Here is a 23393-nt window from a genome sequence, read left to right as displayed (position 1 = left end):
ATCACATTTTACCACTTCTTAAAGAGCTGCATTGGCTGCCTATTTGCTACTTGGCCTAATTCAGTGTGTTCTGCAGTGTATAAAGCCCTAAATGACTTGGGACCCAAGTACCTCCCCAGATATCTGCTGACCTGAGTTCTGAGAACTACAAGGAAGGCCCTATTTGCGGTCCCGTCGACAAGAGGTGGGACTCCCTTCTGACAAAGGGCAGTTGCGAGGGGTGGGGGATACTAACTGTAGTGGGAAGCAGTGCTTACTTGATCTCTTGTCACCAGTGTCACTGCAGCTTACCAAGAGGGACAGGGCAAAGTGGTGGTGAGGATGACATAGTGAAAATGCACCATTGGAAGCACCAGATTGGCTCTGCTGGTGCATTTGCACTGTGCTGACCTTAGTGCCACCTTGTTCTCCCGCCTCCCAATAAGCTAGAGCAGTGCTAGTAATGGGAAGTCAGGTGGGCTCCACCTCCCCTGCTGACCACGACTGAATAAAAATAGTAACATGCGAAAGCAATCAGTTCTAATGTTGCTTTCTTTTAAGCACTGGGCAAAACACAAAATCCACTGCTATTTGCTCAGGCTTGTAAAATACTATTGAGCTTATTGTCTGCTCTTTGATTGGCTGGTGCCATCGTTTATTTGTGGTTTAGGGTATATGTCTTGTTTTGGATCTCATAAATTCCCCTGAAAATCAATCTTGACGAAGGGCAGTATTTTAAACAAACAAACAAACAAACAAACAAACAAACACACACACACACACACACACACACATACCTTCTTATTTTTTAGAACTGCTGATAAATATCAAAAGTAGAGCAGAAATCCAAAATGCATTGTGTACTACTTCCTTCTTACATTTGGCACCAAGGGCAGACATAAATATGGGTTCTGCTGCTGTAATGTAGAAGTGTTGAAGGAGCAATGAAATAAAAAAAAATCCACATCCAGCAATTCTGGTAACATATTAGCAATCGCCTGATTTTGCCAACACACACACACACACACACACACACACACACACAACTCTCCAGCCTCTCTCTGCAAGCCATCTTGATGGATCTACTCTCCAGGAGCCATGGCATTAAAGAAGTCAGTAGAGCATAAAGATGTTTCCATTTTAGACACTAGGAGGACGCAGAGTTTCTCTAGATAATGTGTTGATGCTTTTCAGACAGCCTGTGAACAACTCCCCTGGCTTATATTGTACTTTCGCAAGGCTGCGTTTACCTTTCTGAAAAACCATATTGCTGAAAGAGGGAAGCTATTACTTCCTAGGTGAAAATGCCTTTAGTAGCACTAGAAAATGAAAATACTCATGCTGCAGTCAGCAGCATTACAGAACCACACCAAAGCTGAGCCTTGGGATGCTACTTTATTTCTTCCTGTGTGCCTCATCGCAATGGTTCAATGCTGATAACACTAACAAATGATAAACATGTTGTTGTTTTTAAAAAACCCCAACCAAAAACTGCATCAGATTAAAATGATCCCAGAACAGGTTTTTCCTCACGGGACCTGCAATCCAGATTTCAAATGGAGGCTCAGGACTGGTCTACTCATTAGCCCCTTTTCTTTAGGTGCAGAACAGGAGAGATGGCAGATCAATGTCTGCTGCTCCCTCTACCTTAACCACCGAGCCACTTGCTGCTGTCTAGGTCTCTAGGAGCACCTCTTTACATTGCCTGTTGACACTTACTGTGTATATTTTCTAGAACCCTCCTTATTTTTATGGTTATAAATTGTTTTAAATATTGTGTTTTAATGCTGTAACCCACCCTAGTACCTTATTTTGCTGAAAGGCTGTGGTGGTGCATTGGAAGGGAACTATGGAAGGGCCACTGCTCAGTGGCTGAGTGTATACTTTGCATGTGGAAAGCCCAAGGTTCAATCGCCAATGGATTTATAAGTAAGGGCAGGGAAGACTTAGGTCTGAAAACCTGGAGAGCTGCTGCTAGTTAGTGCCAACAGTACTAAGCAAGATGGACCAATGATCTGTCTCTGGATAAGGAAGCTTTCTATGTTTAAAGGTAAAGGGGTAAAGGGACCCTGACCATTAGGTCCAGTCGTGACCGAATCTGGGGTTGCGGCGCTCATCTCGCTTTACTGGCCGAGGGAGTCAGCGTACAGCTTCTGGGTCATGTGGCCAGAATGACTAAGCCCCTTCTGGCAAATCAGAGCAGTGCACGGAAACGCCATTTACCTTCCCGCTGGAGCGGTACCTATTTATCTACTTGCACGTGCTTTTGAACTGCTAGGTTGGCAGGAGCAGGGACCGAGCAACGGGGGCTCACCCCATCACGGGGATTCAAACCGCTGACCTTCTGATCGGCAAGTCCTTGGCTCTGTGGTTTAACCCACAGTGCCACCCGCATCGCTTTTCTATGTTTACTATGCCCCTAAAGCACACATGCATAAGAACACTTAACATTCAAAATCCTCCTATGTATGTATTTAAATAAGTTGATTTCGGCTCTAATAACTTTAATTGCCACAATTTTTTCATGAAACCATGTGGAGAAGGAATCAATATTTTCCATACTAAATGCATCAAGAACAGTTCCTAAGAAACAGATATGGTTATTTAGCATGACTGAATTGTACACAAAGCATAGATCATTCTTGTCTCAATATCGTCTGCTTTTCATAATGAAACACAACATGCTTCATTTACACAGTACGATATGAATGGCGTCAGTCACACTAAGCAAGACACACTAATTGTTGAACTTTGGGGGGGGGGGCGCTGCTTTTCCCATCATTGAGTTATATTATTTCTATGTAAAGCTCTGTGAGACTAAAATGGTATGTGGGCATTACACTCTGACTCCATCTCTCTCATAGTTTAAAATTTAACCAAAAATTAAAAACAAAAATAGGTTTTCATATCATGGTGGTTGGTGCCCATTGGGATTAGTAGAGGGGTAGGTAGACCAGCAGTAAGTAGATGGAGCCAGAGCCAACAACAGGCAGAGCCAATAGCTTTTAATTTTGTCCCCCTCCTCCTCTCTGCTAGGTTCTACAAGGAGGTTCCACAAGCAGCCAGTACTGCCCCCTGGACTGGATGTAAGAAAGCAGGTGGGGACAGGCTGAGGGCAGACTGAGTTTTGTGGGGCAGCACATCATTTGCCCTAGTGGACCAGCTTCGATTGGCTACGTAGGTAGAGCCTGGTAAGAGACAGCTATGGGGAGGGCTTCTGCTTGGTGCTCTGTAAGCACAATGCTCCTCCCATGCCAACTGTGTCAGAGGTTAGGTAAAGGGACCCCTGACCATTAGGTCTAGTCGCGGACGACTCTGGGGTTACGGCACTCATCTCACTTTACTGGCCGAGGGAGCCTGCGTACAGCTTCCGGGTCATGTGGCCAGCATGACTAAGCTGCTTCTGGTGAACCAGAGCAGCGCACGGAAATGCCGTTTACCTTCCTGCTGGTATTTATCTACTTGCACTTTGATGTGCTTTCGAACTGCTAGGTTGGCAGGAACAGGGACCGAGCAACGGGAGCTCACCCCATCGAACCGTGAACTTCTGATCAGCAAGCCCTAGGCTCTGTGGTTTATCCCACAGTGCTACCCACGTCATGCCAGAGGTTACTGTGTGTTAATTGTGTCCAATATTAACAACAGGTAGCTTCTTCCACTGGCTGATGGTGCCGATGATAGGGGCTTGGGCTTCAGTTCATGATGCTTTAGAGCAGGAATGTCCAAAGTCTGTCCTGGGGGCCTAATTCGGCCCACCACCGATTTAATCTTGCCCCTGTGTCAGTAAAAAGTCCTGGTGTAAAATCCCCCCCCCAAAAAAAGCTCAGCAACTTTGGTCGGCCCTCATGTTCACTTCCTCAAATCTGGCCCTCTTTGAAAAAAGTTTGGGCACCCCTGCTTTAGAGCAAATTTATTTGACTCATATATACTATGGGCAGTATATAGTATAGTGACTCTCTGGGTGGGACTTTGCAAGTGATCAAGGAAAAAAGGAAAACGAATTTGCTCTAAAGCAGGGATGAGAAACCAAAGCAGTGATTGTGACTCTCATCAACTCTCACCACTGAATCATTCTGGCTGAGGCTGATAGGAGAGGGAGTCTAGAAATATTTGGAGAGCCACAGGTTCCCCACTTCCGCTCTAAAGGGTCACAGAACAGAACCTATGCACTACAGTGGTCTATATTTCTGGGTCAGCAGTGTCAATATTTAGACATTTAGGTATTTGCCGAATAAAACGGAATCATTTTTATAATAGATGTTGCAAGTATATGTTGAATAAAATCACAAGGGGGATGTTTGCATTTTGTGTGGCTTCACTGGTGTGCTATATTTTGTCAGAGAAATATCAAAATCCAATGCAGCTTGTGGCTGTGTCTCTTTCCACCAGGGTGGTTAGAAAAGTTGGAGGCTTAGCTCTTAGCAGCTGGATTCTGAGAAATGTTGAAATCATTTAAGTCTGTTGCAGTGAAGCATATCTAAGGGATTCTTCACATATAACCCATTTCCCCTGCATAATGATAATCTCTGAGTAGGATGAAAGAAGTATAAGCCCAACACTTCCAGAGTGTAAGAGAAGTGCTTGTCTTTGGATGGGTGACCATGGGTCACTAAGCCAATGCATGTAGTACACTGACATCCTGAAACTAAAAGCCCTAAAACAAATAATATTACTGCAATGTTAAAGGGAATGCTATACATTCATGGCTGTTTGTATCACAATCATCAGGCAGGAAGGAATCTGAGCAGTACGTTGTTCAATATTCGGCTGAAAGGCACCTGATCCAAGCACCAATCCATATCTATGCCTGTAATAGCAGATAACTGACTCTGGATACTAAAAAGAGAAGAAGAGCTTGCTGGATTAGGCCAGTGGCTCATCTGGTCCAGCATCTTCTCCTCAAAGTGTCCAACAAGTCCACAAGCAGGACCTGAATGCAACAGCACTCTCCCCGCTGTGGTTTCAAGTATGGAGATAGGGAAGCTGAGGCTCAGGGGCCAGATCTGACCCTCCAGCCTTCTCTGTCTAGCACATGGGACTCTCCCCATGTCAGACACCACCATCTCCCTCCCCACTAAGCCACACCCTCCACTGGCTCTGTATTGCACCCACCATGAGTGGCTTTGCCTGCCTGTCCTTGAACTCTGGTGATGCTTCTTGCTCTCCTGGATGGAGGGTAGAGAGGTGTGTGTAGAGACTAGCCTACTGCTCAAAGGCAACATTCACACTTGTTGCTCTGCCCTGCCCACTGTAATGTGGCCCTTGGAAGGTTGACCAGAATAGAATATGGCCCCCGGACTGATAATGTTTCCTGCCGAGATATGTATGTGGCCGAGATATGCCTCACTGCAGCCTCCATCACTACAGGATAGGATAATTTCTGAGCCATGTTTGCTTGGAATTGTTATGAGTCTTCCTTCAGTTGCATTCAAACCAGCATCCTAGCTGCCTCATGGCCTGTTGCCCCTGCACAACAGTGCATCATGGAGAAACCTATCTATGCTAGATAGTTCCAAGAGAACGTTGTTCCACATATCCTACTGGGCAGTATAAATCATCAGTATCCAAGAACTTTTGGGGCAGAACATCCTACTATATCTCCCCACACCCATCAAACCTTGAGGATCCCTAATGATCAATTCTGTCATTCATCTAAAGGTTTATTATTTGCTCTCGTGTATTTGTTGGCTCAACTCTTGGAAAACCCACCTGTTGAGTTGCACAAACAGTCTGCTCTGTATCCATTGATCATTCACTAGAGGCAGCTTGCTCATTTCTGCAGCAGAATTCCTTGTTTCTTACAGAAAGACTCCATATTGCTTCCAGAATCTGACCACCTTAGGACTTTGTCTGAAGGTTGCCCATCCATTCCTCCTCTTCCCCTTAGGCCACTGCATGAGATTTACTCAAGTGTGCAGCAAAACTGTACATTGGAAGTTAGTGTAGGGGGGAGATTAAAGCAGGCGCAGGAGCAAACAGATGCAGGGAATATTTTATGGCCAAACAAAGTCCCAGAATTTGCCTGACAATGAAATATTCTCCGCACCTGTCAGCTTCTGCTTTCTACATCTGTTTACTGTGTAATGCAGCCTGCTTTCCTCTAGCAGGGAAAAACCACCTTGGGCAATAATTCCAGGAGGAAGAAGCCCATGTGTGCAACAGACAGGTCAAGGAGAGACAAAACGAAAATGAAATAAAATGCCGCAAAAGTGCTGGTGTGCACAGCTCCTTTTAATAACTAGGTTATCAAGGCAATGCATTATATATTATACTCCTTCCCACGGTTGCTTAGCCTGTGGCGCATATACCCTCTGGTATGCTACCGAAGAGATGTAAAGTAGCAGAGATAATAAAAAGTCTTTAGGTAAATACATTTCAGAGTCTTTTAAATTACAATTGCAATAATCATAATAGCCCAGTAGGTGGAGAAAACAAGCCTAGTTTGTACTCCTGTAGGGCACAAGTCAATGAATCAAAAACTGCACATGCTCACAATATTCCCTATTTCTGTTAAGCACAAGTGCAAATCCCAAAAGGAAAATACATTAATAATAAGAAAGTCTAATTAAAAAATCAGTATAAAACTTGCTCCTGCCATCCTTTTTCTTGGAACAGTTTCATTTCTGCCTGTTGCACAGCTGCTTATATGCACCAGAAGGATCTCTGGTTAGAAAAGGATGGCAAATATCAAAATTGCTTTGAGAAATGGTTCAATAAGACACACCGGATGGCTCAAGTCAGTGAGCCAAGCAACACAGCTAGGGGCGGTGGGATAAAGGATGCCAGAAGGATCCAAGATACTTAATCTAGAGAGAAAAAAAGTGGTGAGAAAGAGGGGGGAAAGCAAGGAAGAGGTAGGAAGATGGGAAGATGCTTTATACAACATTGGTCCATTAGCCTCTTGCTCAGGGCTTTCTAAATTGACTAACAGTGACTCTCCAGGGCAGGCTTCCTCAACCTCAGCCTTCCAGATGTTTTTGGCCTCCCATGATTCCTACTAGCAGGACCAGTGGTCAGGGATGATGGGAATTGTAGTCTCAAAACATCTGGAGGGCCAAGGTTGAGGAAGCCTGCTCCAGGGTTTCAGACAGGGGTCTATCCCAGCCCAAATGGGACATGCCAGGGAGAGGTGAATGAGTTTTAAGACGCACTGTAAAAAGAGGGGGGAAATGCAGTTAGATCATGTTCTTTACTCTGTATTCAACACTTTACAGGAGACCCTTTGACATACTGAGGGGCTGTTGCTTGTGGACAAATCTGTTAAGGAGTTAAATCTTAATTAAGCACATAGAGAACTCTTAGCTCATTCTCTGCCTAAAATCTGGTTGTTGAGTTGGGGGTGCCTGTCAACGGACATGCTATCAACTCCATACTCAGTAAAAGTGTTAGCGCTCTCCAGAGTAAATAACACTTTATGAGGTTCTTTCAGTTGCAGAATGAAACTTCTCCATTTTGTCACTGGTGCTTCATATTACATTAGCTCAAGCCACATTTCTTAGAAATGGTGCCGCTGTTAGTATTCCAGCTGTCCAAAGGAGAGGAAATGCCGCCAAGCCCATGGACTCGAAGGCACAGAGCGCCGACTTGGAAAGTTGTTTGCTTTCTGTTAGCTGTTTTAATATAACAGAGTTATTGCTTTAATATTGGTATATATCTCAGCTCCTACCATTCTTTCATTATATTACTTTTCTAACAAGTATACATTCTCTGATATTATCCACAGGCAATTGCGTAGTTTATCTGACAGTAAAGTAAAACTCTTACTTTTGATATGCTCTAGTTCATCCATCGCCAGCCTGGTGCCTTCTGTATGTTTTTTGGCTTTAGTCTTTTTATTTGGTGGTTGGAAATAATTGAAGAGCTGATAGCATCCAATATTAGCATTGCTTCTTAATTTGTTTCCTTTAAAATCAATGACAGAACTGTCAAATTCAGCATCAAGAACACAAATTGTAAATTGGGCCCAATGAAATGTGACCATTACTATTTAGGAGAGGTAGAAGTTAATTGCGCATGGTAGAAACACATACCTTTTAAAATATGGGTAAGAAACAGCTCGCTCAAAGCCTCCAGTAAGATTTAATTTTAAGCTGAACCAACATACCAAGTTGAATGCACTTATTTCAGATGTTTAGTTTATTTTTTCTTTGGGGATACTATGTGTGAGTACCAAATGTTTACAAAGTGTCCTTTGTGCACAGTGTAATCTATACGTGTCCACATCATTTATGAATCCATGCATATTTTGAATGCAGGAAGCAAAACCTTGTGGCAAACTGTGCTATATAATCCTAAGCGTATTTATTCAGAAGTAAGTCTTCCTGAGTGTGGTGTGTTTGGGATTCCAGCCTTAATTTTTAAATGACCTGAGCAAAGACATACAAGCTGCCTCTTCCAAAGCTAGCAAGAGAGATTTGGTAGTCAACCAGTAGAGTGTGCTCTGTGAATAAGCAAGCAGAAGTCATGCTGTGCAAAAGCCAGCCTTGGAAGTTTCATGATGTTTAAAGACTGGAGAGAAAAGATTGCAGGGTGAGCCAACATATACACTGCCAACACTTGCCTGTATGGATTTTATGCCTTTGGCTGCTGCTGATGGGCATGGTTCTGCATATTTTGCTTTTATTCGTGTTAAACTGATGTGAGGAGATTTTTGGAAAGTGTAAAACAAACCTGCCTGTATAGTTCAATTTATTGAAATTAAATTTCTCTGTCCTTATGGGCTGCTGTGGCTGTAGCTACAGGAAAACAGGACGCTGATTTAAACAGAGTTAGATCATTGTTCCATCCAGCACAGTATTTTTTACACTGACTGCCGTCCAGCATTTGAGAGAGGGGGGTTCCCCAGTCCTTCCTGGAGATGCTGGGAATTGAACTTGGAACATTTTGCATGGTGTGTGTGGGTGTGTGGGTGTGTTCTGCTCCGGAGCTACAACAGCCCTTTCTTGGTCGATGCGATGGTGCAGAGCTGTGAAACGATCTTGTCAGCATACACCTTTCTTCTAGTTTGAACAAGGTAGCTTAGCAGGATAAACACCAACATGTCAAAACACAACTCTTTTTCACAGAAATATTAGCTAATGATGCAAGTGTTCATCTGTGACAGAAAAGTGATATTAGCTTCAGATTAGAACAGGGCCTGAAACAACTTGTTCAAGACAGTCTCATGGTAATCTAGGTCAAAACGTCATTCTCGTTGAGATGAAATTTTGTCTGAGATTTAAATTAAGTGCACAGTCCTGTATTGGGAAGGGCCATTTTAGAATTAGAGGTTTTGTCATCTTGGTTTTTTTTTTAATTTTGTCTTTCTTTTATAACTATCATACAGGTGACTTTTAGTGCTATTGACTAAATGCATGTTTGCATTAATAACTGCGAGCAATATGATGTCTCCAAGGCATTCATTTTAAGGAATAAGGACCACATAAACTCAGAGACTTCACTTTTGTCTTTAACCTTTCCTATGTGATGGGAAGGGCTCTCAGCATTGCACTTCCTGCCCCTTCCTTCCTCAATTCCACCTCATTGCTCATCTATCCTGGGAGGAAAATGTGGGACCCACTTGCTTCAGCAGATAGGGAAAGAGGGTGAGTAACAAGACACTGAAGGAATGGACAGGAGGTGGAGCTCCTGCCACCACATCTGTATGTGAAAAGCTAATGGCAGATGCCATTCAAAATGTGATGTAGACTCTCATAAGGAGGGCATTTGCAAGATGAGGCTGAAGCAATGGCAGTGTGAGAGGAACTTGTTTACAGATTCAATGCAGGATTAAGACAAGATCTGTATGAGAGCTAAGGATGGGTGAATCTATCAATTTTGATTTCTCTCAGTTCCTCATTTTCAATATTAAGTTCTACCCGTGTTGTGGCCTCTTGGTGAATAGAAGGCTCTGCTGATCTCTTCCCATCCTTGACCCAGATGTAGATCTTTATTCCACCTTTGTTCCTGGTGCAGATCTTCACTCCCTCCCTTCTTCCCTGGTAGGAGAGCACTATTTTGTGGTTCGCCTCAGGTTGCCAAAATGTCTTGGGCTGGTCCCGGCTGTGAATTACTATTATTTACAACCTAGTCAGTGACTTGCTTTGGCTTGCAGATCAGCGGAGGGTCTCAGACAAAGGAGGAGAACCTGGTGGCAGAAAGTTCTTAACCAGAAGGGGTGAGTGAACAGAAGGGGACATTTTGTTTGACCAGATCTCCCTTCCCCACATGGCACAGGACCCAGGATGCAGCTGGGGGTGCCATTACACCTCCATGCCTGAAAAAGGCCCTGAGTCATACTTAGCAGGACCCAGCAGCGACACCCAGAATGACTAGGCAGCTGCTACAGGTCAACCAACACTTGAGCACTTACCTGCCTCCACATTTTAGCTCAAATGTATTGAGCCATTGCAGTATCCTGGTAGGAAGTCACCATTTTGGCATTCTGCTATGCACCAAATTGACAGTGTGTCAGGGAATAGTGGGGATGCCAAAATGGTGGATGATATGCAGGCACCTGCTGCAGACCACAGTGGTGCTGCTGTTGCCCTGCTCAGTGCTGTTGGTGGCAAGTACTGAATGATACTTTGCAGGACCTTCCCCTCCAACAAGTCCTGAACTTCAGTCGGAAAGAGTATGGCTATCAAGCTGTCCCTGCATGCAGCTATCTCTCCCTTATTTGCAGGTAACCAATCAGACTCAGGAAGACTCAGGGAGCCAATCAGGCTCCGTAGTTTATTCTTGTCACAAACAGTGGAGCATAAATGTAAATTTCATTGTGGCTCTCCAACAATTTCCCTCCCATTACAATGAACAATGTCCTTGGGACTCTAATCCAGCCCTTAGCAATTAATATTGAGCTATCAAATTATCAATGCATTTAACTTGTCAGTTTGATTCCCCTTGGTTTCCTAATATGAGCCAAAACATCTTCACAAAGTTAAGGGACTTAAACCAAGCAGTCATACAGTAGAAGAGTTCTGTGCTTTTATTATTAATAGTGAATTATTGATAGATCGCTGTAGGCAGCACACAGTTTTGTATTTAGCAGGAAAGATATGCCAAGCAAGTTACTGGTCCCTGCTGTCCCAAAGGGAGCGAGCTAAGAGGGGAGAACAATGCTCTAAAGCACAGTGCAGAAATAATGGAATAGGGAGGCATCATTATAAAAGACAAAGTAGTTTTGTGGAAGATGGATGGGTATCAGAAAGGTCTTTAGGGAGACGACAGTATTGTCTTTGGTTATATTTTCCTTTGAGGTCAGTTGTAGTTCATGATGCCGATACAGAAAAATATGGCATTTGTGCCTGCAAAGCAATACTTGCAGTGCCGTCATATAGATGTCTACTCAATAGTAAGCTCCATTGGGTGGGGTGCAACATCATGCTAAGGCAAATGTTCAATCAGTGCAAGAATTTCTGCTTTCCTAATGCAACAATCACCCCTCTCTCCCCACTTCTCACAATAAAATCCTGCAGAGAGGATTGTGGGGAGCACAGAGGGAGGACTCACTGTTCTGGCTCCTGCTAGTTGAGTCTGGCCCATTGAGTTTAATGGGTCTTACAGATTGGTTAAAATTGCGTTGTCATGACCTGTGTGAGTAGTATAGGATTAACTAACCACTAATCTCAACACAATTGTCATAGGCCAGGAGTCAGGCTTGCCTGCTGAACAGCAGCCTGAAGGGGGAGAAGGGGGAGTGACTCCATCTGCAGCTGATCAGACTTCAAGGACACTGAGGAGAACCAGCTGGCTCTGGCCTTCTTAAACAGAGCTTTCAGCAGCAGTCAGACGCTGGAAACAATGCCCGTGGTTCCCAGCCGTACCTTGCTGCTTCCTGCTCAACATCTGGACCCTTGGCTCAGTGATCATCTGGATTCCCTAATCTGTGGTCTGTCTGACTTCGTGTATGGATTCTGCTCTCAGGCAAGTGTTCCTTGGAGACTCCTAGCCCCTAGCCCCTGCTTGCTTGGCAACCGGACTCGGACAGGGTATGACAACAATGAACCATCACACCTTCTGAATCCTGCAGTTACTTTTAAAGGAAATGGAACATGGCAGGCCATTGTTTTAGTCAGTTGATTATGGAAAGAAAAGAGTTCAGTATCTTCCATCAAACCCAAAGAGCACACAGGATCAATGCTTTGGGGTGGGACCACAGGTCAATGGTAGAGTACATGCTTTGCATATACAATATCTTATATTCTGCCTTTGGCATAAAATGAGCAAGTAGCAGGTGATGAGGAAATGTACCTTGCACTTTTGCAAACTACTTGGCTCACTTTTGTGTAACTACAACCTTTCCTCCCACATCTGGAACTGAGGAACATTTTTCCAGAAAAAAGGCACTCTAAAATGAAGGAAATCCCACCTGGCTGTTAAATCTTTCCCTTTCCCTATACATTTCAGCAATGTAGTTTGTTAAGCTTGCACACACTGCCAGCTGTAAGTTTGCCAACGTGCTGTACATTAAAAGGTTAAACTGAATGCTACAAAGCCAGCATTAAGAATGAGATTAAGAGTGCAGACCTAAGCAGCAACTGCAAGAGGCTGACCTCTCATTCAGAATGATTACCGGTTGTTGCTGTTTTACACAGGGAGGGCAAACTGGCAATATAGGCAGTAGGTTGACTTTAAATTTAGCATTTGATTCCTATTTCCTATGACATCAGTTAAATAACATGTCAAGGAAAATTACACATGGGAAACTAAATCCTGCTTTTCTCCTCATCACACAAATAAACCTACTGAGATGTGTTCAGATCCAAACCACAACAGTGTAAAACCAAACCAAGCCTACCAAAACCAGGAGGGTTAGTCCTTATTTGCCCCTGTGTGAACCCAGTCTAGGAATAATTCTGGCTTCATTGTGATTCTGTTGGTGAAAAGAAAAAGATGATCTGATCAAGAAATCACTGGGTCGGTTTAGTATTACTAGAAACATGGAGCTTCTGCCAACACTGGAGCTTAATCTACAACTTGTGTTAGGGCTGGATGAAACTGTTACAGTTTCTCATTTTACCAACCTTAAGTTCCGTTCACTCCATTTCTTCAATGAGCTGTTTTTGCTTTGAAGAGGTCCACGTGAAAATTTCCATACACATTTGTCCCACTATATGCATTTTTACACCTAATTTTACCTAATGCCTGCATTTTGTAATCATTTCCCTACACAATGTAATGTAGTTTTGTACATTATTTTCACTAATATATTCATTTTTTGTGCATCACAAAGTTTGAAGGTGTGCGAGTTTTGAAGGATAGCTGTGTTTCACTGCACTTATTGGTTTGGGAAATGCAGATTAGTGAGGTCACATTAATTATATAACCTGAATGGATTACACCCCCATCCTTAATTTAAGAAGATAATTTTCTACCTCTTGAAGAGGAGGTGGAAAACTTTGCCTTTGGAACGTTATATTCCTTACAACCACTAGATAATGCAATACAATTTTACTTTAATTAGCTGTTTTACCCAGGACACTACTGCCAGATTAATCTATGACTTTGCTAATATAAAGACTGCCATGGTCTCTGTGGCACAATGGGTCAATGCATCTGGCTGTTACCCAGAAGAGTGGTGGTTTGAGCAAACACAATAATGGCTATGGGCAGGATTCCTGTGTTGCAGGCAGAGATGGATTTAGGGAAGTGCAACCAGTTTGGCTGAACTGGGTGCAGAGCCTTGGGGATGCCAGTGGGGACGCCACAACTATGATTTAGAATGGAGCATGAGAGGTGGAGGGGCACCAAATTATGGCATTGAACAGAGCGCTGCTGAAATTTGAAACCCCAAGGTCCAGCGCTGTTGCAGGGGGTTGGACAAGATGGCCCATGGGGTCCTTTCCAACTCTAAAATTCTAAGTTTTTGCTTAATTTATCACTTTAAAAATATGTCAATGGGTTTTTAAAATGGAGCTTCTACTGCAAAGAGGGTGGGGGGACCAACTGATCAATGTGGACTGGGAAATAAGAAAGATACTGTCTACATGCAAAACTAGGAGAAGAGGTCTTAGCCGGAATCAAGCTGGCTAACAGCAAATTGTGATCTAGTTGATGTAATAAAATCAGACAAGTTAAAGCCAGCCTTCAAGTAAAAGATACACTGTTTTTCTGAGACAAATCTATACTTTTGACCAGCATCTGGTTTTATCAGCAAACTGTATATAAAAAAGCTCATTGTTAGGATTTACCAGCTTTGAACTAGCAGCACTAGACTTACTGCCCATTATGATGGATTTAGTGTCCATTACTGCTATCATATAATTTCTTGGAAGCAAGCCTGCAGAAAACTCTGTCCTTTCCTCATGCCCCTTCTGTGCTCTTTGGCTTTTTTGATCCTGCATTGTCTACAATACCCTCATGTCCTCCTTGAACTGTTTCCTGAGCAGCAGGATCACCTTGTACTTGTGGCTCCCTTTTCTCTGTTTTTCAGAACTCTGCTGCTTTCTTGGCTGCCTAATTCTGCCCATATTTTTTCTGCCTTTCCTGCTTAGACTCAAGGCAGCAATGTAGAATGTTGTCTGAAGTGAGTCAGAACTTGGCTTGGCAATATGTGGGATCATGGAGTGATTTTAATTAGACATTGCATTTAACTCATATGTTATAGTGTCACTTTCAAAGCTGTCTCTGAATATTCATTTTTAGAAGGCAAAGGCCTAGTTGTGTTGCTGATATTGTTGTCTCTGATAATGGACTTATCAGATAAGAGCTGTGATATTCACTACCAGTCAGGAGAGCCCTACTCTGGCAGGCCTGGGGCCTAGCTTGGCACAGGCAGACAAAGAATCCAGGTCTGAAATAGGGCATGTGAACTAAGACATAGTCATGAATGGGCTGGAGGTCAGACAAACAGGGATTGGCAGGCCAGAGGCAGGAGATGCTGGGAGAATTTGTCAGACCAACCTTAAACAAGGCATATTGAGGTCAGCTGATGATGTCAGGTGGTGGGATCAGCACTCAGGCCAGTACCACAGCCTAGAGACAGCCCTTGCCCTATGGAACCTGATCTGATGACGAGGGCCTGCCCAAGGCATTTTTACACCTCAGGCAGATTCCAAAATGGTGCTCCGCTCCCTGCCAGTGAAGAAGGGTTGAGGGAAGCTCTATATCAAGAACAAGAAGAGAAAGAAAGATTGAGATAGGGATTTGCTGCCCGGTAGATCCTGCTGCCTGAGGCAGTTGCCCTACCTTGCTTCTTGCTTGGGCTGGCCCTGAATAAAGACCTGCATCAGGATCTGCTGCCCCTGTGGATTCTGCTGCCTGAGGTGGTCACCTAACCTTGCCTCATGGGTGAGCTGGCCCTGCAACTACTGCAACCACAGGATTGGTTGATGCAGGAGGCAATACATGGAAGAACGGCAGTGGGAGTCCTTGGTTCAAGATGCCCCCTTGATGCCATACACCCTCAGTTGTTCCAGCATCTATTGTGTGCACATTTGTTTCCATGGCTGCAATGCACTCATGTACAAGGCATTGGTGCCCACCACTGCAAAACCACATCCACACACGTGTGTTCAGTGAAAGCTCTGAATACTGCTGGGACGTCTGAAGAGCTCCAAGCTCTCTTCTTAAAGAATCAAAGTCTCCCCCCACGGAGCTACCTACCACCAGCTGCCCTTTTTATAAATGTTACCCATCAGTACCTTTGAAGGATTTGAATCTTAAAAGGCAGGATAGCGATGATAATCTAGACAACATAATAGACTGGATGGAAAAGCAAACACTTGCACAATCCTGATTTTGTGTTTGTCTAGCTGCTATCCTATACACACTTACATTGAAACAAGTTCATTTGAACTTAGCGGTGCTGACGTCTGAGTAGACACATACAGGATTGCACTGCATGATGTAGTGGTTAGTGTGCTGGAAGACCAGGAATCGTACCCCCACTCAGCCATGAAGCTCACTGGCTGTCCTTGAGCCACTTACAATATCTTATCCTAACCTCCCCCACAGGGTTGTTGGGAGGATAAAATAGGGGGGAAGGCAGGGCACCTCAAACTCTTTAGAGGAAAGGTGAGAGATAATTGTAATGGTAATGGTAATGAAAAATAAATGATACTTTGATTAAAAATCAGATATTACAGTTTTGAATCCCATTTTTATTTTCTTGAGCTTTTGAATCCCCTTTTTATTTTCTTAAGCATTGTTAGCAATTGTTGCACTTACAGAGGTTAGGTACACTGAACAAATATTAAGAGTTTCAAGCGCTGCTTCTTTTCCATCACCGGGAGCAATTTTATAAAGAAGCTGTAGATTTCGGTGGCCTATGTTTCTATTTATGACTACCCTGGGTGGTAAAATATTCTATAAAATTATAAATTTGGTGGGTCTTGTGGTCCCACACCTTATTAGACTGTCAAAATGAATAGTTACATCCATTCTTGATATAACAACACACATAATTACAAGGTATAAAACTTGGGCTGAAGCATATAAAGGAAATAAGCTGGAATAGGTTGCATAAGATGAGTCAGGAGGGTACAGTGTCCTCACAATAAGAGATTTCATATTTCAAGAAATGGATACTGGTGGTTGAAAGCAAATTCCCTTTCAGAAAATAAATGTGTTCAGGGTACAGAAATGTTTGACGGCGTCTATCATTGCCAACAAGTTACGCTTGCATTGTTCGTTGTTTGAGGTAAAGAAGAAAAGGAAGCAAAGTGATAATAACCTGACTTTACCCAAAAATTATTCAAGGAGGCTATCACAATAGGCCTGTTTCAATGGGGTTTAGTAAATAACATTTTCAGTCTGGTAGGTGAATGTTTATAGTAAATATAAAAATATTACAGAACTAGAAAAATGGATATTTTGAGGAAGTATGATACGCGAAATCTAGAGAGCCATTATATCTTGTACCACAGGCCCATTTAATGAAACAGCTTCCCTATGATTTCATGCCATTTCTTGTTTTTTATTAGGGGAGAGATTGAGTACAAATATAAATAATAGTTCCAGCTACTGGTTCTTGGGGTCCTAGGTATTTGTGTGCTAAGGCCTGTAGTTTCCCAATGATTAATAAACATACCAACACAAGTGTTTCGGATTATGGACTAAAGCAGGCCACAAGTTTATTAGTTACAGATGTGAGCAGTTTGGCTTAGGCATTGGGTGAAGCCAGGCTATATCTTGACTCCAGCCCGTCTGCAGGGAGTTGAACTAAGAGTGAACCACCAGAAGGGGGAGCCCTATGACTCCCCAAATAGGGGCACCCCAAGGGGTCTCCGTTGGGGTAGTGGCATGGCCCTAGTCAATGCCCAGGCTTCGGACAGAATCCACACCCCTGGATCCCTTTAACAGGATACCCTTATTGAGGAGTGGCAGGAGGAGTCTACAACCTCCCCTCCCTTAAACAAAGGGTTACCCAATGCCTAACTTTACAGAGTTGTGACAATTGCTACAAGGTAGGCAAAAACCAAATGGCGTTTAGTACCAATTTGCCAAGTGGAAAAATTCCTACCCGACCCCAACAAGGCGGCCAATGTTTGTCCATAGCAAGGTCATGTCAAACCAAAGCTTAAAAAGAGGGAGATCTGGCATAGAGATGAGAGAGGGAAGCCCCTGGCTGCCCTATGGTTTAAATTACCCATGGCCACACACCCCACCGGCATGGATTGGCCGGGCAGGGGTGACGCAGCCAGGGCTGGCACAGAGGGTGTGTGAATCTTTCCCCCCCTAGCTGGATCACTCTGAGGGCCTGCATGCCCAGCTGTAATGCCGCCCACCCCAGAAGGTGGGCGGACTTGTTATGGATATGGCATATCATTAAAATAGTTCTGTACTGTAACTTGTACTATCTGTTTCCCTAGGCAAGGTGAACCTTTTACTCTTAAATGCTGTACAAAGCCCAAGAACCACACACACACACACACACACACACACACACATACATACTGCTGCCAATGAATCCAGAAAGAAAGAGTCCAAATGTGATCATTTCAAAGGTTCTTAGCTGAGATACCGAGGGAGCAATTTGCTGGGAATCTCTGTTGTAATGTTTCTGCTACAGTGATGGAAATCACACAAGAAAATGGAAGATAAGGCTATCAGTGGCTGCTAACCCTAATGGATATGTTCCACCTCCACTGTCAGAGACAGTGTGTTGCTGAAAACAATGCGAGGGGTGAGTGCTGTTGCACTCAGGTCCTGTTTGCATGCTTCCCATAGATCTCTATTTGGCCACTGTGAGAACAGGGTGCTATTCTAGACAGACAATTGATCTGATCCAGCAGGCTCATCTTCCAGGCCAATGGTTCTCACTTTTTTCTTTGGGTCACATTTTTAGAATAAAAATTTGCTCTCCCCTTACCAAACATTTTCTTGATAAGAAATACATTGGAAAGCAAAAAGAAACATCTCCTGGCAGTGTTTGATTTATAACATTTTTGTGTTCTATTTCCACTTTTATATTAGCACACTTCCCTTAAAATATTTTGTTTTTGTAAACATTGGTTGGTGAGCTGCAAAATTCGGATAAGTGTGAATTTTGAAAGGAGGCCATATTTCAGTTCACATATTCTTTCGGAAAGTATGACTTTGATAGATTCACCTTTAAATAAAACCTGAAATGAATTTCTCACCCACCCCTATTAGGGAGCATGTCCCTTTGAATAAAGCAGGACCAGGATTCCTGCATTGCAGAGGGTTGGGCTGGATGATCCTTCGGGTTCTTTCCAACTCCACAGTTCTGTGATTCTATGAAATGCACAAACACATGCACACACCCCTTTAGAATTGCTAAAATGTTCTGTCTCTGATGCTAAAGCAGGAGGCAACATGACTAGTGATGAATAAAGCATTTTGAAATTGAAAACAATAGAACTATTTCCCACTCTTGAATATGGGTCATGAAAAGTTGAACAGATGAAATCCTTAAGCGCAGCAGAAAGTTGTCTTTTTCTTAAATGACAAATTGCTTTGCAGCAGCAAATATTCCACAAAGTGATTCTGATGCCCATATCATATAAAATATGTGATTAGTTTTATGATGGTTTGACTTGATTTTATTGCATTCCCTAAGGAAACCTATAATAAAATTTTAGCATGGTTCTTACAGGGTGAACAATGGAGCTAGATAATGGAGTCATGTCAGGACTGAATAATTTTAGCTTTGTCTGTGTATAGGCAAAGCATCCTTCCCTTTTCTGCCATGAAATGTCACCAACCTTCTAACTCAAAATTGATTTTTTAAAATGAAATTAAAAACAGGATTCTAGTGGTATCCTTACCATCAGCTATTTTAGAGGTGACTTGCTTCTGGGCACATTGGTGGGCTCTAGAGATAGGGCCTTCTTGCTAAAGGTCCCATATCTCTAGAACTCCCTCTAGGGGATAGGAATGGCATTAGCCACACTGGGTTTTAAAGTGGCCTTGAACTGCTTTTTAGCTGAGATATTGGGTTGAATTTTTTGGCTATTTGATGTTGTGTGTGGTTCTAACTTGTTTTTTTCAGTTGCTTAATTAGTTTTATACAAGTGCTCTGCTGGATTGTAAAATGTTTTAAGTGGCGGTTTTAAATTATTGTGTATTGCGGAAATGGGATATGGTGGTTTAATATTTTATCTTTTGTATTGTAAGCATCATGGGAGGGTTTTGCCTTAAAAGGCAGCACGAAAATTTTTAAAACAAAACAAAAACACAGTAAAATAAATTACAGAACTGCTCTTATGTCGACACTGGCACAGTTTCAGTAATACATATGCATAAGAACTGATGGCATATGTTGTGACTTTGGGATCTACTTACCCAAAAGACACCTAAGAACATTGGTGGGCACCCCCCTGCTTCACATTTTGGGCAGAAATGGCAAATAGGCCCTTATACCCAGTGGCATTTCTCCTGTTTTGAAACTTAAATTCCTTCAGGGATCAAACAAAGCCTGAGCTAGAGTGCCATCAGCACAGGGTTTTTTTTTATATATAAAAAAAGGAAATATATATATTGAAACAAAATCCTGATGCGTTTCGGAAGCTCCTCCACCCACCTTTCCATTAAGGAGACTGTTATTCTGCCTACATGGCAGCAAATACTCCACTTAGTAAGTCAACATGGGCTCTTAGAATTGTACTCTACTGCTGTATTTTTTTTGTGTTGGTGTGGGCTTTATGTAATTTATAAAGATTTGTGGATGGCATATAAATAGGCAAAATGAATAAAATACATAACAGAGTGTTGGCAGTTCAGCAAGTACTGAATGCTACAAGGCTTGTACGAGAAGCTCTGTGGATCAGGCACTAGCTCCAGGGCTGAGGATCTGAAGAGCCGTTCCTGTGATCTCATAGCCTGGAAGGGCAAATGATGCTGGTGGCCTAATCTGGTGCTCCTGATGTAAAGACTTGCAGGCCTGCTGGTTACCATCATCCTCCGGAAGAAACCTGACTCTTCCAACCCTTCGCCTGCATCTTCTCTCTTCTGGCCAGCCGTTCTTCACCTGTCCTGGGCTCCCAGCCTTCAGCTAGCCTCCTGTCTGCCCTAACGTGGTCATGTGTCCTGTTCTACAGAGAATGGTCCTCTCTTCTTTTTGAAGGGCTGTCCTATGGGTCTGAAGGGACGCGGGTGGCGCTGTGGGTAAAACCTCAGTGCCTAGCACTTGCCGATCGTATGGTCGGCGGTTCGAATCCCCGTGGCGGGGTGAGCTCCCATCTTTCGGTCCCAGCTCCTGCCCACCTAGCAGTTCCAAAGCACCCCTAAGTGCAAGTAGATAAATAGGGACCACTCCAGCGGGAAGGTAAACGGCATTTCTGTGTGCTGCGCTGGTGCTGGCTCGCCAGAGCAGCTTTGTCACGCTGGCCACGTGACCCGGAAGTGTCTCCGGACATCGCTGGCTCCCGGCCTCTTAAGTGAGATGAGCGCACAACCCTAGAGTCAGACACGACTGGCCCGTACGGGGAGGTGTACCTTTACCTTTTACCTATGGGTCTAAGTCCAGCTTAAAGATAAAGAACCAGAAGGAGTGAATAAGCGCCTTGAAGCTGCTCACCAACGGTTAGCACTCTGGTGAGAGGTATGGTATTTCTCTTTAAAATATAGTAATTATTTCCTAAATATAAATTAGTATATGCAAATCTGGTCCCCCCCCCTCTTGTGCCCCGTTTTTGGCCATGCCTAAGTGGCCATCCTCATCTGCCATTTTCTGCCTGGGTGTTTTACAGTTTGTCTCAGCTGATTCCAGAGGCAAAGAAAGAGGATAAACTGGGCCGGCATCAGGACACCTTCCAAGGCTCTGCATCCATGCAGGGGACCCAGTGCTGCTCTCCTGACCCATGTAGTCCTCCTACCTTTTCTTTTTTGCCATTGCCACCTGTTTATCTACTGCCTCCAATCATGCAAATTTGGACAGGAGCAAATAGGAGCATCCCCTCTCATTTCCCTTTAACTTGCTCACCTCAGGTGCTGTGTGTGTATTGGTCCAGGGAGAAAGAGATTGTAATGAGAGTAGTGGAGTCTTGTAGACTCAGAGGAAGAGGGAGCACCTCAAAGAGGAGAGCTCACTGAGGGCATCTTGTCCAAGGGCATGGAATTCTTACTGCAGCTCTCACTGGTAGGGGAGAAGACCTCGTACCTAATAGTAGAGTTCCTGATGGCTTTTAATCCAGCTTTGTTTAAAATTTTTAACAACTTATTGGCACCATGCTTCCACTTCTCAGAATACATTTTGCCATTACTTTTCAGTCATCTGAAGCCTTGTTTGCATGACACACCATTGGCATGCTGAAACTGTATGTATATATTGGGGTGGATGTGTGTGGTGGATCTTGGTTTAAGGCTAAGCATTCGGATGATGATTTTTTAGAAAGAGATCTTTTCCAGACATATGATCATGCAATTCTGGTAATACCCAAATATATAACTATGACAAATATGGGCTTAGCACGCCAGTATCTATCTATCTATCTATCATCTATCATCTATCTATCTATCTATCATCTATCTCTATCATCTATCTATCTATCATCTATCTATCTATCTATCTATCATCTATCATCTATCTATTTAAAAAAGCTTGCAACCTGATAAGGTGTCATTTGGCAAAACTGAACTTTCATTGCATGGGTTTGTGTCAGTAAGTACACTGTTCATTTTCCCCCTAGCCTGGCTTATATTCTTCAGTTTTATATCTTGCTGGAAATAGAAAACTGTCAGTTGCATGCTTCAATAGTCCTATGGCAGTACAACCTAGAACTGAAATCTGTACACGCAGAAAGAGTAAGAGGCAGTGCTGGATGAATGCAGACTAACTGGTTGAACGGATGTGAACTTTGAAGTTCTCATTACAGTGGTGTGAGACAAAAGCTCGAGTCTGAATCTTTTTCTTTTTCTGGTTCTCTAGAAAAAACAACCCTTTAACTTTACTGTCTTAAGGTTATTAGCTATTCCTCCAGGGTATGAAGCTTGTTTTCTAGTAGAAAACAGTCAGACATTTTATAGGCAGCTGGAGCCAGAAATGTGGAAGGGACATAATTAGCTGGATTCTTCTACACTAATTTTAGTTTTGCACCAATGTGATTCCACTTGACATCACCAAATACAGTAAAGCCACGCCTGGTTTATACTGTTCGCTATGAGAACACAATCAGCCCCAGGATTATCATGGCTGATCAAGCCAGTGAACCAATCTGCTTCTGAAATGCTGAATAAGTGACAGTTGACAAAGAGACAATGCTGTGAACTTTACTATGTAGGTTGGCACGAGGGCTTGTACTGCTGTTATAAAAGTAGCAAAAAGTGTCAGGTCGTGTTGACCTTGGGTTTTCATAGGCATCATGGGGACCTGCAGCCCTTCCTTGAGGCTCCTGCATGTTTCATGGAGGCCTGATTGATTGGATGCATTCAGTGGTGGGCATACATTTTGGTGGCCCTGAAGCTTGAACTGTTATGGGGACCCCTTTGCAACCAGCAATGGTTATCTTCTTCAATAGGGTTGTTACATGACACAACATCATTTTTTTTAAAAAAGGATTAACTACTACATCTCAGATTTTGAATAAAATTGCTGTACTGGGTTATCTCACATATCAAAGTCACTGGTGCAAATAAATTTTTCCTATGCCATATAGTTTTCAGGTTATTTGGGTGGGGATGTTAATTAGGGAAATGCTATATGCATGCATGGATAAAGTTGCTTCTGAGTCCCTTCCGGAATTAGGGGCCCTGTAGCTTGAGCTTCATTGTTTTATAGCAGATCCACCCTGGTTGCATTTATTTCTTAACCATTTCTCCAAGGAGCTCAAGGTGGCATATAAGGTTCTTCGTCTCCTCATTTAATCCCCACAACCACCTTATGAAGTAGGTTGGCTGAGAGGCAGTAACCGGCCCAAGGTCACCCAGTGAAATTCCTGCTCTTCTCCCCTATTCATACCATACATTATTCCTACTACAAGACCAACATACTTAAGATTCATCTTTTGAAAATGCCATTGGGAACTTTTCTG

The 23393-nt window shown here is 43.2% G+C and overlaps 2 long non-coding RNA genes across 2 annotated transcripts in view; both read left to right on the top strand.

Moving 5' to 3' along the window:
* LOC310685464 overlaps positions 1-23393 on the top strand; it is a 59481-nt gene that overhangs the window by 5731 nt on the left and 30357 nt on the right. The window lies entirely within an intron of this gene.
* On the top strand, positions 10071-13191 carry LOC310685485. Its single transcript, XR_014515319.1, has 2 exons — positions 10071-10135; positions 11609-13191. It is a non-coding gene; the product is annotated as an uncharacterized lncRNA (long non-coding RNA).

This window comes from Podarcis tiliguerta (assembly GCF_965153285.1).
Source record: "Podarcis tiliguerta genome assembly, chromosome: 9".
Lineage (NCBI taxonomy): Eukaryota > Metazoa > Chordata > Lepidosauria > Squamata > Lacertidae > Podarcis > Podarcis tiliguerta.
This window is presented reverse-complemented; position numbering and strand designations above follow the sequence as displayed.